The sequence below is a fragment of the Malaclemys terrapin genome, chromosome 2 (genome assembly GCF_027887155.1).
Source record: "Malaclemys terrapin pileata isolate rMalTer1 chromosome 2, rMalTer1.hap1, whole genome shotgun sequence".
Taxonomy (NCBI): domain Eukaryota; kingdom Metazoa; phylum Chordata; order Testudines; family Emydidae; genus Malaclemys; species Malaclemys terrapin.
Genome location: NC_071506.1, coordinates 225,547,595 through 225,553,683, shown reverse-complemented (window position 1 = coordinate 225,553,683; position 6,089 = coordinate 225,547,595).

The following is a 6,089-nucleotide window of genomic DNA, read 5'->3' as shown; positions in this document are numbered from 1 at the left end:
AGGGGTTCAGGGTGTGATAGGGGGCTCTGGGCTGGGGCTATGGATGTGGGGTTTGGGGTCCAGGAGGGTGCTCTGGATTTGGGGGGGTTGAGGCAGGGGATTGGGGCTTGGCCTTACCTCCGGCAGCTCCCAGTCAGCAATGAAGCCAGGGTGCAGAGGCAGGCTTCCCGCCTGTCCTGGCACCGTGGACCGCGCTGCACCCCGGAAGCGGCCAGCAGCAGGTTCGACTCCTAGGCAAGATCTAACATTAAGGACAAAACAGGCCTCTTCCTTCTGTGTAAGTATTTTCCATTTCTCAAAAGGTGAAATATTAGCTGAGTCCCATTCTGCATCTCTGAAGGAATGAATAAGATTTGATCCAGTCTTGAAGACAAAACTTTGGAGGATTGGAATACGTTAGGAAGATTAAATCTTAGTCTCTGCTAATCACTGGCATTGATCAAGGCAATAGGCACTTAATTGGCACACCGTACAATTTTAAAATAGCTGTATGCAGACTCACAACTTTTACATCTTTAAAAGTCTGCCATTCTAGTCTGGAACCCATATTAACATTTAAGAGGATGACTGAAGTCTCTCAAGGCTTTTTATTTCATACCACCTATATGAAACTCTCTGGGCTTCAACTACTTTCACTGAGAACTACCTTTTCCCTAATATAATTCAATAGCATACCATGAAAAAAGCTAACGCCAAGCTCGCTACAGAATAGAAACATTAGTAACCCTGTGACAATGACTGCCAAGTTCACAGTTTATTACTTGGTTTCTCTTTTTAAAGAGTTATCAGTACAATATAGTTGTAAAAACTTACAATATAGTAATTTTTATCTGACTGGCCCTTTAGAAAACACTTATTACTGGAGGAGGGAGGGAGGGAAGGCAGGCAAAGGATGAGTAAGAGAAGGTAAGGCAGTTTACAAGTTACTCAGGTGGTGAAGCCTGTACTGAAATAAGTAAGGGTGGGTGGGTGGGAAGAATCACTCATTTCAGATGAAAATCAAAGCAGGAGTGTACAGATCAGTTTCTCCATGGTTACTGGTGGTAACATATAGATGAAATCACTGTAGGACTAATTCCTTTTAATGGCTGTTCAAAAAGTACCCGTTAAAGACTACTGCTAGTTCAGAAAATAGTTTATTGACAACAGACATCAGTGTGTAAGGAACAATAGTGTGTATAAAAGATGAACTTTAACATTATGGGTTTCACTACAATTGCATAAGGCTCCATTTTGTTAACAATGGCATCTCATTGTATGATCACATAATACATATGCAGTTCTAATCAATGTAGCAAACAGTGCTTTAATATTGTGCTATTTGAAGAGTGTTTGTATAGAACAGGTTTATAGGTCCCACAAGTTTACAGAACAAACCAAAAGGTCCTGCCCCAAAGAGCTTACAATCTAGTTTTAGAGCAGATGTAGAAAATAAGAGTAATAAACATCAAAGGGAACACAACAACTTCAGGAGGATCAAGCAGTTAATTGAGTTTAGGCATTTTCATAACTTGGTGGCTCCATTACCTTTTAAAATAAAGTTAAATTCACTTGTAGACACACAAAAGAAAGGAATCTTAATAAAGGGAGAATTTAGTTGCTTGCCAAAATCAGACTGGCAGCTATTCTATACCTAGGAGTTTTATGGAAAATGGCAAGGCCATTAGGTTCTAAAATAGCTTATTTGACCCGACCCAATGCTGTTTAAGTAAAAGTGCAAGCAAGCTTCTGTAAGAGTTTGCCCTTGCACCTCAAATCTAACTAACCTGCTTCTCCCTACCCCTTAAATCTTTAACCCCTTCTTGACCAGGTAGTGACATCTCTTGTGGTAGATAACTGATGCATTTGGTAGCTATGAATTAATCTCGATTAGTATGGTTATTTGAAATCATCTGTTTTTACAAGTATACTACATTGTGATCATAGATTCCATGTCCTCACCTTTCCCACTGTTTCTAGCGTATTCTCTTATAGCGCCTCTCCCTCTAGTGCCCATCTTGGATGCCTCATTTGTTCACTTCTGCAACAAAGGAGTATTGAGTTGAAGAGGTCATACAGATATTTGAAATAAAGTGCTGACTACCTATATCACTTTTAGAAGAGGTTAATCTTAGGGTATGTCTTCACTAACAGCCGGATCAGTGGGCAGTGATCGATCCATCGGGGAATTGATTTATCGCATCTAGTCTAGATGTGATAAATCAATCCTCGAGCACTCTCCTGATGACTCCTGTACTCCAGCTCAGCGAGAGGGGCAGGCAGAGTCAACAAGGGAGTGGCAGCAATCAACTCACCATAGTGAAGACACCATGGTAAGTCGATCCAAGTATGTCGACTTCAGTACGATAGATTCCCCCTCCCCAGTGTAGACCAGGCCTTAGCCTCTTTCTTAAATTTCAACTCTAGTAATTTCTTTTCCCTACTTTGTACCTTCAGGTTCAGTTTATAGTAATAGTCACTGCTTTGGCAAAATGAAGGTATGTTGAGCCAACATGTATCCTCTATGGGGAACAACGTTTCAAATATCAGTGTGATAATTTTATAGTGAAGTACATGACCGAGTTCCAATGCACTTTGGGATGGAAGTGCCTCTACTTGCAGACACTTTGCTTCACACTTTAAGAACAGTTTACAGAGCACCTACTGCCTCACCGCATTCCTATCCAATATCTGCCTCTCCTAATCAATCAGGTTGCCAGAATATTAGCCTAGATAGAAATGTACTGCACCTAAAAATGAAGATGTGAAATCTGAATTGTCACTAACATTCCAATGTGCATATGCCAGACATAGCACAATAGACTTGAATTATGCAGCAAACTCCCTATGCAAACCCACCATTTACAGGCAAAAATTCACCCCCCCTGGACTGGAACAACCACAGAACCTTCACCACAGGGGCCAGTGGGATGCACACAAAAGCAGACCCATGGGCTGAGCAGAATTCCCAGCTGACCTTCCCCAGAGGCCCAGACCAACTCCACAACACCCTCTTTGTGCTGCTGCTGAACCAACCAGCTTATGTGGTGCGGAGGGTCCTGGGTCTGGTCTCCCCATTGTAAATTTCATCCTTTAAGAGTAGGGTAGTTGAGAAACTGAAGAATCCCACTCATATCTTAGGAGGTACACAGAAAAGGAGGCTGGAAAGAGAGGGGCCAACTGGTCAGGAATTCCTGCCTCACTGCCTACACACCAGGCTCTGCACCAATTGTAATTTTGATCACTCTGCTATGCCACACTCCTGTACAAGTTAGGAGTTTGCTTGCCTTTGGTCCATTGCTGGCCTCCAGCCATCCAAAGTAATGCACTTATTCATCTCGACCCTGAAGAATAAGGGGGGTGGGGGAAAGGCTTACTCGACCATTTTAAGATTAAAATGCCTCCTGTTCTCCGGGGTAACCTAGTCCCAAGATCTACAGCCAGGTCCTCAGTTGTCTGCAGCATATTGGAAGTTCCTTGGCAGACACGTAATTTCAGAAATTGATGTTCAAGTGAAAGAACATGATCTTGCCTTATTCTTTATTGCACAATTTTATGAAAGCTAAGTACCAGCTGTAATACTCACTTTTACTGACACATATCATGTATCTTGAATGGCAAAATAACTTTAAATGAAGATTTACTCTGCAAAAGTGGCTTCATATTAGTTTGAAGGAAAAAAAGGAAGACAAGACAGAGGAGCAATAACCACACATTGCAGGACTTATTGAGAATTACAAGAATCAGTATTATGTTGACTAAAACCCACAACTTTCCACTAAGTTCACCACTGACCAACAAGAATGATGCTTGTCCAGATTCTTAAGAATGTGTTCCTAAATAAATGAACAAGAAGTATGCTACAGTGAGACACCTTAAAATCTATTAAAATGTTGCAGCTTCCCACAGCTTTAGCATCCTGTTTCCCCATTTATGTCGCTGCCCCTTCCCCCCCTTACAGGGAGGGAAGGTGGTGTAGCCTCACAGAGAAAAAACAGATTAAAAAAAAAATAGCAAAGGTGAAAGCATAATGTCAAATAGAAAATAGGAGTCATACAAACACAAAAGGCACAAGAATTCCTCCCCAACTGTTTTTCTTCCAATTTGCACCTTAACCCACCAAGTGAGTTGGGATGTGAATACAGAATTGCTAAACATAAAAGTTTTTGTAAACTGGACCTGACTCAAATCATGTTACATGTTCAAGCAGGGGAAGGAAGCCTCCTGAGTAATTAGAAAACATACCAAGAGACTACAGGTCTGGCTTTAGGTCAATCATGATTAGCTGTTGTCTCCTGTGCGACCCCCACATTAACTAAGCAATTCAAGGTTTGCTACATTGTTTTACCAGAGGAATTTTATACTAAAGCCTCAAAAACATTTTAATTATTTTCAAGAATGGATAAAGACATGAGTGTCTATTACTATGCAAAAGCTAAGCATAATAGCTTCCAGCTTTGTTTTAAACTCAGTGTAGTGGGCAGTGAAACAATACAATGCTTTGGCTTTCCAAGTAACTTCTAAGCTGGAATGTATCTCAACCTCCTATGTGTAATTCAGAGGATACACAGTGTATTCATGGGGGAATTCTATGCACAATATTTTAAAACTGCATATTTTGTCAATAAACATGGAAGCTCCAGCGTGACAATGGAAAGCACAGACCACTGGCTGCAGAGGTGAGAGATCACCCTGCAGCTCCGCCATGGTAACTCTGAGGCTGCACCCGAGCCCGATACAGTGCAATGGCTGGCCCTGCCCCAGAAATACCACAGGGCCCTGCCCCTCCACACCAAGCACACCAGGATAGCAAGGGAGAGGGAGTCTCTTGCATGCATGCCCAGCCCTGACCCAATCCAGGGGTAGGGCAAATAGGCTCAGCCTGGCAGGATCCACGTGTGGAGGAATCCAGGGCTAGGGCAATCTGGGTGCAGGCAATCTGGATGCACAAAAGGCTCATTAGGGATTCTGGGTGCAGGGGGCCCAGGTGAAGATGGTTGGAGATCAGCAGAGAGTCTCAGCAGGACGGTGTGGGTGATAGGGATTGGTGGGATAGGGGGGTCCAAGCACCGGGGGTGGGGGGGGAGGAGGAGGGAAACTCAACAGAAGCCCAGATGCAGGGGGTGGAGCCAGATGGGGTAGTACAGGTGCAAGGGGACTCTGGATACAGAAGGTGAGGCTCAGCAGAGGGTGGGGGTCCTGGATGTACAAGGGTTGCACCTCCCCATATAGACTCCTCCCCCTGCAGCTGAGGAACAACAGGGACAGGAATTGGGATGGGGGTGGGAAGAAGAGGGTGTGTGTGCGCAGAGCTTTATGACGCTGAGGGAGGTTTCCGGGGCTGGGGCTGACCTGGCCCCAGCCCCTCCTTGCAAGGGAAGAGGAAGTCCCATCCAGGACTAACAGCTGAGCCCAGGACAGGGGAGGAGCCACCAGTTGGGGAATCCCCAGCCCCACAGTGCTCTCTCTCTCCACTGGCTGCTCCGGACACCTGAAACAATATGCCCTGGTTGCTGGGGAGGGGTCATGTGACAGTTCTTGCAGCTTCCTTTTGCTTCCCCATCAGAAAGTAATTTTTCCTGCAGGGAAGCAGAGAGATCTACAGGGGACATGAATTCTGCGTGCACACAGTGGCACAGAATTCCCCCAGATGTAATATTAGACACAGAAAGCAAAAAAAGAGAGTCATCTTGGGTTTTGGTAGATAACAGTTTTGCATTGCATCTTACATGCTAAATACAAAGCTGTTTCTAAATAGGACAGCTATTGTTTAACAAGTTTTGTCTCATCTGAATTGTCTTAAGCAATTAGTTTTCAAAGACAATTAGAAGAAACTCTCTCATACAGGGTGATAAAAATTGCAGGCAATAAACTACTTATTTAGAAAAATAAAGTTTGTCCAAAAATCAAAGCAGCTTCTTGAATGTGTCATGCTGTTTCTCCCAGCAGAGAAAAAGTACATGTGGGTGAATGATTACTTAGATATGCAAATTATATCAATATGGTTGTCAAGTTGTTTTCATCTCCCTCAAAATGAAATGTATGTTTTCAAAAGGCTTAACTTAGCTGTATATAAACAGTGTTGTTATCAACACACATTAAGTTTATTA